This window comes from Corythoichthys intestinalis, chromosome 17 (genome assembly GCF_030265065.1).
Source record: "Corythoichthys intestinalis isolate RoL2023-P3 chromosome 17, ASM3026506v1, whole genome shotgun sequence".
In the NCBI taxonomy this organism is placed as follows: domain Eukaryota; kingdom Metazoa; phylum Chordata; class Actinopteri; order Syngnathiformes; family Syngnathidae; genus Corythoichthys; species Corythoichthys intestinalis.
In genome coordinates this window covers 33,483,934-33,497,003 of record NC_080411.1, presented here as the reverse complement: position 1 = coordinate 33,497,003, position 13,070 = coordinate 33,483,934, and the positions used below count along the sequence as shown (strand labels likewise).

General features: G+C 39.1%; 1 protein-coding gene across 1 annotated transcript in view; it reads left to right on the top strand.

Moving 5' to 3' along the window:
• Positions 1-13,070, top strand: part of LOC130905619 (WD repeat-containing protein 70) — a 70,476-nt gene that overhangs the window by 32,137 nt on the left and 25,269 nt on the right. The window lies entirely within an intron of this gene.

Sequence of the window (13,070 nt, the reverse complement as noted above, 5' to 3'; positions counted from 1 at the left end):
GCTCGTTTCATCATGATGAATAAATGTTTCTTCCATGGATCGATACAGTAAAATGAAAGTGAGAACGTAAGTCGGAAATCCGTGAGAGCTCATCGCTGTCAACACGACAGTAACAATAGGAACTATTGTTATTTGGGTTTGAGTTTCCCGAGGGACAGATATAGTTGACGGACACAGGAAGTCTGTGTGCTTACGTTTGTTATGGTCCGAGTTGCAGAGCTGCAATAAACGTTGACGCAAATGAGTTCAAGAAACTAAATTCTGTGCTTTATGAAGAGTGAAAAAAGCAGAATTTAACACAGACGAAATCATTCGGCCGATCAGAGTCAGAGGTTGCGCTAGACATTTTCGTTGTCTGTCATTTTGACTGACAGGGTCATAAAAATCCGGTCATAATCTATTTTTACCCGTCACTTAAATTTTTAAAATGCCTATATCTTTATGTAGTCACTATATGTATATACACAATAATACAATAATACTTTATAAAATAAAATAACTAACATTAGTGCAGTCATGGATTACATTAAGCAGGCCAGTACTGTGTTTCCATATATATTTTTATTATACTATGTATATACAGGATATACAGTGCCTTGCAAAAGTAATCGGCCCCCTTGAACCTTGCAACCTTTCGCCACATTTCAGGCTTCAAACATAAAGATATAAAATTTTAATTTTTTGTCAAGAATCAACAACAAGTGGGACACAATCATGAAGTGGAACAAAATTTATTGGATCATTTAAACTTTTTTAACAAATAAAAAACTGAAAAGTGGGGCGTGCAATATTATTCGGCCCCCTTGCGTTAATACTTTGTAGCGCCACCTTTTGCTCCAATTACAGCTGCAAGTCGCTTGGGGTATGTTTCTATCAATTTTGAACATCGAGAGACTGACATTCTTGCCCATTCTTCCTTGCAAAACGGCTCGAGCTCAGTGAGGGTGGATGGAGAGTGTTTGTGAACAGCAGTCTTCAGCTCTTTCCACAGATTCTCGATTGGATTCAGGTCTGGACTTTGACTTGGCCATTCTAACACCTGGATATGTTTATTTTTGAACCATTCCATTGTAGATTTGGCTTTATGTTTTGGATCATTGTCCTGTTGGAAGATAAATCTCCGTCCCAGTCTCAGGTCTTGTGCAGATACCAACAGGTTTTCTTCCAGAATGTTCCTGTATTGGCTGCATCCATCTTCCCGTCAATTTTAACCATCTTCCCTGTCTCTGCTGAAGAAAAGCAGGCCCAAACCATGATGCTGCCACCACCATGTTTGACAGTGGGGATGGTGTGTTCAGGGTGATGAGCTGTGTTGCTTTTACGCCAAACATATCGTTTTGCATTGTGGCCAAAAAGTTCAATTTTGGTTTCATCTGACCAGAGCACCTTCTTCCACATGTTTGGTGTTTCTCCCAGGTGGCTTGTGGCAAACTTTAAACGAGACTTTTTATGGGTATCTTTGAGAAATGGCTTTCTTCTTGCCACTCTTCCATAAAGGCCAGATTTGTGGAGTGTACGACTGATTGTTGTCCTATGGACAGACTCTCCCACCTCAGCTGTAGATCTCTGCAGTTCATCCAGAGTGATCATGGGCCTCTTGGCTGCATCTCTGATCAGTTTTCTCCTTGTTTGAGAAGAAAGTTTGGAAGGACGGCCGGGTCTTGGTAGATTTGCAGTGGTCTGATGCTCCTTCCATTTCAATATGATGGCTTGCACAGTGCTCCTTGAGATGTTTAAAGCTTGGGAAATCTTTTTGCATCCAAATCCGGCTTTAAACTTCTCCACAACAGTATCTCGGACCGGCCTGGTGTGTTCCTTGGTTTTCATAATGCTCTCTGCACTTTAAACAGAACCCTGAGACTATCACAGAGCAGGTGCATTTATACGGAGACTTGATTACACACAGGTGGATTCTATTTATCATCATCAGTCATTTAGGACAACATTGGATCATTCAGAGATCCTCACTGAACTTCTGGAGTGAGTTTGCTGCACTGAAAGTAAAGGGGCCGAATAATATTGCACACCCCACTTTTCAGTTTTTTATTTGTTAAAAAAGTTTAAATTATCCAATAAATGTTGTTCCACTTCACGATTGTGTCCCACTTGTTGTTGATTCTTGACAAAAAAATTAAATTTCATATCTTTATGTTTGAAGCCTGAAATGTGGCGAAAGGTTGCAAGATTCAAGGGGGCCGAATACTTTTGCAAGGCACTGTATATATATATATTTTTTTTTTTCCCCACAAGTGGGACCTCCCATGATCCTAATACATTTAATAATAATAAAATATTATATAATTCCATTATATATATATATATATATATATATATATATATATTTTTTTTTAATTTCTTATTATTTTTAAATAAAAATGCACGTTGATACGACGCACATAAAGGCAACTTCCAATTTTTTTTTAAATCGTTAGAAAGTTGTATGGACTTACAATCCGCTAGCTTGTTGTTTCCTGTTGTCTTCCGAAATACACCTGGGTGACGGCGCGTCAAGTGTTCGTTCATAGCCGACGTGCTACCGTGGCATGCGAGCTCAGCTTAGCAAAAAGAGTACACACAGTGGTGGCACCCTCCATATTTTCCTTGAAATAATTTCAGGCTCTGGCTAGTCTGGTCCGCTTTTTTGGCTTTATGCCGCTTTCACCGTGTTACCAATTCTGCCCTTCTTGGTAATTGGCGGCGTTTTCAACTGCTCGCTGCAGTGAGGAGTGAACCGGCGATTCACTTGATTCGTTGTCATCCTTCACTGCATCAGTCCCTCTTTTTTCACCTCTTTTATCAACACCATCGTCGTTTTGGGGCTTTTTGAAGAAACTTCGGACACTCAGTTGCCTTGACATTTTTCTGAGTAAGGCCAACGACGTCATGCATCAAGAGAGACAATAGCTAATTAATATGCTCACTCGCCACCCCTGTGGTCTGGGGTGTTAATTGCAACCTGTCAAAATGACGGACTTCAGTTTTTTCCGTCACCGTTGTAAAAAAACGGTCAACGGCGGAAAATATTCGGTTAACGCGACCCCTGATCAGAGTGAAGTATTACCGAAACAAAATGGTGACGTTACGTACTGTAATGGTCGGCAACGGGTCGCCGCATACGTTTCTTCAACACAACGTGGCTGTGTCAATAAAAAAAAATCGGTGTGTGTGTGTATATATATATATTTCTGTCTCCATCCATGTACCCGTTTATAATGCGCACCATGATTTTACAAGTTGATTTTGGGGGGAAAAAAAGCGCGTTATATTCGGGAAATTACGGTAGGTCAATCTTATCTATCAGGTAGCCTGGAAAGAGCCTGACTTTGGCCATCTACAAGATACATGGCACGTCAGTCTGTTCTTATGTGGTTTCAATCGGATTTCCACTCCGGTCCAGTATCAATGAACAAATCAAAGCACGCAGGTGGAAATTTGTGTGACGTCATAGAGGGAGCGACGCCGAATCTTGTTCACACTCCTGGGACTAATGATAGTCTATGGGAGATTGCTCTGTTCTGAAGGTAGCCTCCAGTGGCAATGTCTGGTACTACAGGATTTCTAAAAAAAAATCTGGGGATTATTTTCATATCCTAGAGCAGGGGTGTCCAAACATTTTGCAAAGGGGGCCAGATTTGGTGTTGTAAAAATGTGGGGGGCCGACCTTGGCTGACGTCTTTTACCTAGACCAATATATTTAAGCAGGGATGTCCAAACTTTTTGCAAAGGGGGCCAGATTTGGTGTTGTAAAAATGTGGGGGGCCGACCTTGGCTGACGTCCTTACCTAGACCAATATATTTAAGCAAATTTTAGCAAGCCATTCTGTGTGTCACATTTGCTTTATAATTTTTTTAAACTAATAATTTCAACAATCTCGCAACTAGCCTTTGTGCCGTTCTCTTTCGACTCTCGGGGCTCTTGCAAAATACTGCTGCTGTGAAATTAAACTAGCTTCAAGTTGCTTCAATTTCTCGCTGCGTATCTTCCCTGTAATCTTGTCATACATGTCAGTGTGTCTTTTTTGGTAATATCGCCTCACATTGAACTCTCTAAAAACAGCAACTGTCTCTTTGCAAATGAGGCAGACGTATTTTAGTGAAAAAATAGTCCAATTTCCACCTATCCTTGAAGTGTTGGCCGTTGCAGTCAACTTTCTTTTTTTTGTTGTTGATTGTCGCCATTTTAGAAAATTGGAAGTCAAGGCTCACACGGGGTAATGTTGCTTAGAGTACTGCTGCCTTTTAGTGGGTAAATGAGGAGCAGCATTTAGTGTGTAAGCTACTTCATTTTCTGGTAGCAGTACTGCTGACAGATTTATTAAGTCTGTGTGCGGGCCAGACGTTATTGATCTCATGACAGAGGCTGGGGGCCGGATGAAATTTGACCATGGGCCGCATTTGGCCCCCGGGCCGCACTTTGGGCATGTCTGTCCTAGAGGTTGCCATTTGTAGTAAAAAAAATGTACTAAACAAAGTGCATTTGCATTCAGTTCCTTGAGATAGAGAACATTTGCTATGCCTTCCTTTATGCCTCTTGGCCCCTGAATGGATGAAGTGGGCCCCATTCTGTTATTTCTAGAACGATGACTGTTAAACTGCAACTAGCGAGTCATAACGGCTTGGTTCGCGTGACGGTCTTATACAGATTAGTCAAATGGGAAGTAGGTTGCATAACTAATTATTCAATAGTTAAATTTATAATCCGATAACAACATAGGCAATTTGTACTATTTTTTTGTCAGTAGTGGCTGTGCTTTCTTTAGTCACCATTGTGGTGACTCCTCTTCCTCTCCCGTACTGCTTGTAGCTGCACACTCCTGAGAGATTGGATTAAAGCCACTCAAAATTTACGACTGCTCCTTGTCTAAAATAAATATTTAACGTCCGTCCCATAGCAGCTCACAATAGTCATGTCTGTTCCATGACCAATGGAGCCTGCCCCTGTCTGAATGGCTTAAGAATTTTTGCCTGTGCCCTCTGCCCTAATCAGCAACCTGACTTAAATTCCGTTACAAGCCTAAAAAGGAGGAGACCTTGTATTTTTACTACTGCTGCACTCCCCCATCTGTCTGTCTCCTGTATTACTCATGTTCAGACTATGTGGGGCAGATCAATCACGATTATCATGTAAACCATCTTGATCTGGACCTGCGATATTGGGAATGACATGCATTTGATTAATCCTACATCAGCCAGTCTAGTCAGTCCTCCTGGTGAACTCTTACAACAAGTGATTGCTCGCCCCTGATCCGGTCAGCCAGAATCAGAGAGAAAGCCGTTATGATGTTTGGTGCATGGAGGGTACAAGTAGGCCTTGTGTCCGAAACATTACCCCGGAGATCGGTGGAATGTTATGAGGTCATTGTTGGCCTGAGAAGCACACCGAAAGAGCTCGTTTGGATGACATAATGGTGCAATCTATGTTTTCACAGAAAAATCAACTTTGAAATTGCAGTTTCTCTTTACAACATCATATCTTTACATTTTCCCCCCTCTGTTTGCTGGAAAACCTGTATTTCAAGAGTGTTTTTGCTCTTACAAGAGGGCGTATCATTTCTGGTGTGGCTAGTAGGAAACTGGTTCATTGGTGTCGAAGAAGCTCTATGTAGTGATACATCTCACCAGAGGACAACTTTTGGATGCCACAGATTAGCAAAAAACAGTATCTATACAACTAACCCCCACATTGGGCAAAAAGGTGAATGTGCATCTTTCTGGCTCGATTAAATGGCTAAACCCTCCAGAAAAAGAAAGCTGTCCAGGAACATTAACCATCTACAGTGTAATTAATTCAACCTGCTGAAAGCGCTACCCAAGATGACAATATCTGATGTTTAGGCTTTTAACATGTTTGTGTGTATGTCATATTTGTATTCCACAAAATAACAGATATTTACATCTTATCCAACGATTTCAGCATTAAAGAAAACTCATTCAGTTTTAGCCATGCAGGAATGGGGGTGTTTTTAAATGTTTTCTTACCAATGATTGGTAAGAAGACCACAGTGGGGTGTGAAAAATGACATTGGATCCATATAGCCCCCCCCCCCTTCCTATAACATCTAAGGAAAAGCACACACTAAACACGAACAAAAATGTGTAAAAACACTCAATAAAACCATTAACTTAAGACCGCTTGATCATGAACATGTGTGTTGTAAGCTTTAACGTACTTCAATCGTCTTGGTTTTATTAATTTTTGGAGGGGAAGCAAGTAAAAAAAGTCGTCTGGCTTGCAGCAGATACATTAACACTTGGCACCTACCATTGAACTTTTAACTTGGAAAGTACCCGAACCCTAGTAGCAACCAAATTGCTGCGCTTGGAAGGCACCTCATGTTTTCCAGTGCAGAAAATTTATTAGGAATTTTTTTGGGGTAGGCGTGTCACTGTTGCAGTAAGAGTGACAGACACACTGTCAGATTATGTGGGCAGTGTGATACTTAAACACTGTATACTGCCTCACTATCACCACTTGTTGACTTGCATGAAAGATCTGAGCAGCTGTTCCAAGCCATGGTTTGGCCACTTGATCCCCACAAAGTAACAAAGGTCAGCGTGAGATGTCATTATGGGCTGCACAGTGGTCATCTTTGAATGCCTCTTAGGTGTGGGCTTGTAAAAGTTTTGTTGTGGGTGGTGAGAGGGTGGTACTGATGGGGTCGGGTGAGGTATTCATATAATGATACCCTAATAACTTGGCGAGAACAGCTGGTCCCTGCGATTGACTGGTATCACTGATGAAACCCGACTCGGTGCTCCCTCCTTGATTTATCAACGTTCTACTTAAAGGTGTTAAGACGTGGCAAAAGTACTTGCACACTTCCACTTCTTACTTTAAGAGTTATAAATAGTTGCTTGATTGATTTAAAAAAAAAGTTTTTGTGCTTATTTCAAGGTAAATTTTCAGTTATAAGTGAATTTCAGATAGTGAAGTAAAAAAAATGGAGCAATGTATGTGTACTCTTGACTTGAGATTCAAGTTTAGTTCTCTATTAAACAAATTTGACCTTTTGTATTATGTATACCTTTTTATTCATGTGTGGGATTTATTATCAGTTGACAAACCAATTTAATGGCGCATTATTGTCACTAGTGTTGCACAGATACCATTTTTTGGGCCCGATACTGATACAGATACCTGGCTGTGCAGTATCGGCCGATACTGATACCATTCCGATACCACTCTGTTTGGAAAAACAAAACAAAAACATATATGTACGTATAAGGCAGGGGTTTTCAACCCAGTCCTCAAGGCACACTGTGGGTCCTGGTTTTTGTTCCAGCCGATCCAGCAGAGACAGTTGAACCAATGAGGCTTCTGCTAAAACAAGCCACACCTGACTGCAATCAACTGATTGCACTTGTAAAACACCAGATTGGGGAAAAAGTGTTGTCATCTTGTTTGGTAAGAATGAAATCCTGCACCCACAGTGTGCCTTAGTGGAATAGGTTGGGAACCCCTGGTATAAGGGATGCAACGATACAGTTAAGTCACGATTCGGTACGATTTTCGATACAATTCAATACATTTAATGCTCTGAAACAGAAAATACAACAGTTATTATTATTTTTTATTTATTTATTTATTTATTTTTTGCTAACAAGGAAAAATAACAGTGCTATCATATAAACAAGCATTTTAGTGCATAATATTTATGTGCTTGCTTCTTACTGATCTGAAGAGATTTTGTATATAAGTGCTGAGAACAATCTTTACTGTTTGTAAAGTGGGGCACACTGTTGATTGCTGCAGCTCTCTTAGCAGCTATATTTACCATATAAGCAAAACATCCTATTTGTGGTCCGAGTCCATCTGTAACATGTGCTTAATTAACAGTATTTGCAGCATTATCTATAATCACTGGTATGGATTGATTTGGTCTGCTTAACTTCCATTCAGTCATGGCGGTTTCTAATTCATCAATGTAGTATATGGACTACGCGTCACTCTGGGCTCACGCAGCTAATGGCATGGGATCTAATGTAGCACATCTAGGTTGCTATTTGATGATATCTAATGTGTGCGCGCGAGAGTTAACATGGGATCTAACATAGGACATCTAGGCTGCTATTTGATGATATCTAGTGTGCGTGCTGCGCCGCTTGAGTGTTTTCTGGCCACAGAAGTCACTTCTGCTCATTACTGCACAATACCAGCATATGACAATCGACTTTCATAAATAGGACAAGTTTGAAGTATGGCGCTCTTAATTTGCCACTCATTGTTCATCATGAAACCATGAGTTTGCGTAGTCTCCCACGGTCTTAACCTTTCTGATCCAATCGGTGCTACCACAGCAGGCGTTAGCTTACGCATGCTAATCGTTTGTGAATGTCATGTTAGAAAAGCAGCGCATATACGTTGTAGTGAACATCATTAATATTGATGACGAAGGTGTTAATTTCGTTTGGTAAGTTCGAGACAAAGACATACAGATGTTATGCATCGGGAATTAGGAAGTTAGCTCACGTGGGGAGGACAGTACATTTGCGTTCAAGTGATGCCAGTAGATGGTATCGGCGCCCTAAATGTTGGTACTCGTCGATACCGATACCACCAATTCGGGCTGGATCGGCGCCCTCTGCCGATACTGGTATCGGTATCGGTGCAACTTTAATTGTCACCATCTGATATTGTCCGTCAACTGGAAGGAAACTCATGTGATTTGATAATGGCTGTTAAGCCTGGTCAAGGAACAACTCATATCTTGAAAAAAAAACTCAATTCGGGTCACTTGTTTCACAAGGTAACACCGTAAAGCCGTTGCATGTCGGTCACCAGTACACGTTCTATTGTTTATTGAATGGGACAAATAAAACACAACTATCTTTTTGACATCCGACATAAATTCGACTCGCCATTTGTTTCTACATCCGACGAAATACTCGAAATACGACAATTTATGACAGCGCCGCAATTTCATTGTTTTCCTGCAAGACGGACGCACGGCGGATTTCCTTGTGAGAGAAATCAACATGGGTTCCAAATATGTTAAAGCAGGTGGTGAAAAAGGAAAAAGGTGAGACTTACTATTGAAATGAAGATGGAAATGATCGAAAAATATAAGCATGGCATGCGCATCCGCGAACTGCTTGACAATACGGCCGTAGATCTCGACGGTCTTCCTCCTACCTCCGTTCGCCAGTCTTTATAAGTTAAGGTGACAATTATTAAGGTGACAATAATTATGATTGTTACATCGCCAAAAGATCGCCAGCTTCGTCAGGTTTTTAATCATTTATTTCATAACCTGTACAACACAACAAGTTTACTGTCTGCCACAGCTGAACATGAAAAGTGAAAGTTAAAAGTCCTCCCTCACTCTGTCATGTCAGCCAGGCGGTACGTTCAGGTACACCACGCAAAACACATCCGCCACATTACAACCCGATTCATTACATTATTACAGGTATTATTATTATTATTACTATTATTATTCCAATTTTTATTCAAAAATTGTTTTGCTCTGTGTAATTACTATTTGCAATATTACGACCAGTATTTATTAAAGATTAAGTGTAGGTTTTTGGGCTTTGGAGCAAATTAATGGAATTATAATATATTCTTATGGGAAAATCCTGCTCGACATACAACCATTTCGACTTATAAACAAGATCCTGGAACGAATTAACTTCGTATGTGAGGTAACACTCTATAAGATAAAAGCACTCAAAAGCTGCTCCAGTATGGAGGTAGATTTGTGTCTTTATTATTCAATCCAAAAAAAAGTTGCTTCAATCAAATAAAAAGTTGCTTCAATCAAAATATATATTTTCAATTGAAGAAAACGTCACTTCAATCAAAAAAAATGTTTGAATGCAAAAATAAATTTGAAACTCAAAAAATATATTTGAAAACTATTTTTCTTTGATTGAATTTTATTATTTTTTTGATTAAAGTCAAGTTTTTTTTTATTGAAACACCATTTTTGATTGAAGTCATGTAATTTTGCGTTTGGACCACATTTTGGCTAGGGCATTTGTGTCTTTATTATTCAATCAAAAAATAAATTGCTTCAAACAAAAAAATATATGTTTTCAAAAGAAAAATCACTTCAATCAAATTTTTAAAAAAAATCAATCGTAGAAAAAAAGGTTTGAATGTGAAAAAATATTTGAGACTCAGAAATTCGCATTTGAACGCTTTATTTTTCATTCAAACTGTTTTCTTTGATTGAAGCAATCCTTTTTGTGTTTGAGCCATATTAGTGGTAGGACATTTGTGTCTAAATCATTCAATCGCAATAAAAGTTGATTTAATCAAAAAACTATTTTTAATCAAAGAAAAAAATCATTTGCACAAATATATATTTTTTGAAAATATTTTTTTTTAATTTGAAATATATATACAGTGGTACCTCTACATACGATCACTTCGACACACGATCTTTTCGACATCCGACGTAAAATTTGAGCCGCCATTTGTTTCTACATCCGACGAGTTGCTCGAAATACGACGACATGACAGCACTGCAAACGAACGCACGGTGGATTTTCTTGTGTGAGAAATCAACACAGTTTTCAAAAAAAGTTGATACAGTTGGAGAAACAAGGAAAAAAGTGATGCTTACCTTTGAAATGAAGATGCAAGTTATAGAAAAATATGAGCTTGGGGTGCGCGTCCCTGAACTGGCTCAACAATACAGCTCCATGGTCCTCTTCCGACCACCGTTCGCCACTATTTATAAGTTAAGGTGACAATTATTATTGTGGTAACATTGCCAAGGAAATCGCCAGCTTCGTCACGTTTTTATCATTTATTTAAGAACTTATCCAACACAAAACGCCCATTGTCTTAAGCAGTTGACCGCTCTCAAGAAAACGAAAGTATTATCTCTACCGCACCGACCTATCTCACTGAGACGTCACCTTCGCGGTGCGTTCAGGGACAGTAAAAAGTGTCCGCCATATTAGAATCCGATTCGTTACATTATTTACAGGAATAATTATTAATTATTCTTCTTATTATTATATTATTCTGAATTATTTATTTATAACTTATTTGTTTTTCTATGTTTAATTGCCATTTGTAACAGTGCCAGCAGTATTTATTAAGAATTTAGTGTATGTTTTTAGGCTTTGGAACGAATTAATGGAATTATAATGTATTCCTATGGGAAAATCCTGCTCGACATACGACCATTTCGACTTACAAACAAGGTCCTGGAACGAATTAAATTCGTATGTAGAGGTACCACTGTATTTTTTATTGAAGTGTCACTTTTTTTGAAAATCCAAAAGTTTAAAATTTTTTTTTCAAAGTGGAAAAAGTTTTGAACACACTTTTTTTTTTGAAGTGGAAAAAGTTTTGAAGGCAGTTTTTTTCGATTGAATCATTTTGACACAAAGATTCAACTTCAACGCTAGTTCCGGTGTGTTTGAGTGGCAGCTGGCTACGCCAATGATATAAAAGTATGAAGCAAGCATAATGGCCACCAGGGCTCCATCCAGCCATCGGAGTCTGCTGGAGTCTAAGCCGAATATAGGGCACCGGTACGGGGGTGTGACATCGGCATTTCACCGGAGTACCCGCAACGGTAAGTTGCCCTGTCGCGGCACACTGGTCGGACCCCGATATCACCCCCCAGGCGCGGAGGCCGGCTGTCGAGTGGACGGCCCGCGAATGACACGGCACTCATTCAAAGCTGAAGCCATGGGGCTGCTGGCGTGGACGCCGGCGACTCGCCGGTAGTCCACTCGCTTACTGGGCAGGCTAGTGTCGGGCCACTCGCCGACCACTCCCGTACCGGTGCCCTATATTCAGCTTAGACTCCAGCAGACTCCGATGGCTGGATGGAGCCCTGGTGGCAATTATGCTTGCTTCATACTCTTATGTCATTGGCGTAGCCACCTGCCACTCAAACACACCGGAACTAGCGTTGAAGTTGAATCTTTGTGTCAAAATGATTCAATTGAAAAAACAGTGCCTTCAAAACTTTTTCCACTTCAAAAAAAAAAAAGTGTGTTCAAAACATTTTCCACTTTGAAAAAAAAAAAGTGACACTTCAATAAAAAATATATTTCAAATAAAAAATATATATTTTCAATTAAAAAAATATATTTGCAAATATTTTTTTTCTTTAAAAATAATGTTTTGATTAAAGCAACTTTTATTGCGATTGAATGATTTTGACACAAATGTCCTACCCCTAATATGGCCCAAACACAAAAAGGACTGCTTCAATCAAAGAAAACAGTTTGAATGAAAAATAAAGTGTTCAAATGCGAATTTCTGAGTCTCAAATATTTTTTCACATTCAAACCTTTTTTTCTACGATTGAATATTTAAAAAATTTTTGATTGAAGTGATTTTTCTTTTGAAAATATATATATTTTTTTGTTTGAAGCAACGTAATTTTTGATTGAATAATAAAGACACAAATGTCCTAGCCAAAATGTGGTCCAAACGCAAAATTACATGACTTCAATCAAAAATGGTGTTTCAATCAAAAAAAAACTTGACCTAAATCAAAAAAACAATTTTCAATCAAAGAAAAATAGTTTTCAAATACATTTTTTTGAGTTTCAAATTTATTTTTGGATTTAAACACATTTTTTTTGATTGAAGTGACATTTTCTTCGATTGAAAATATATATTTTGATTGAAGCAACTTTTTATTTGATTGAAGCAACTTTTTTTAAATTGAATAATGAAGACACAAATCTACCTCCATACTCCAGTAGCCCCAACTCATGCCCACATGGTCACATATCAGTGTACTGGTCTTTTATGTCACATCATCACAATTGCAAGAAGTAATAGGCCTATTTTGACAAAATAATCCATAGAAAATTGAGAAAAAAACAATCTTAAGTACAGTCACAGTGTTTGTACTTTACTACTTTCAACCACCAGCCGTGCAAAAGTTTCTAGTTGCAGCATGTCAATGACACATTGGTTCCTCCTCAGCTAAGTCGGGCTAGTGAGAGAAGGACGCGGTTCTCGGAGGTTGTCACACAGTGCCAAACGGCTTACACGAGGGTCCGGTTTCATGAGGCGACTATATTGCTTATCACAGGAAGCAAACTCCCTGGCATCCAGCTATGCCGGCGACCATCATGATCGTAAA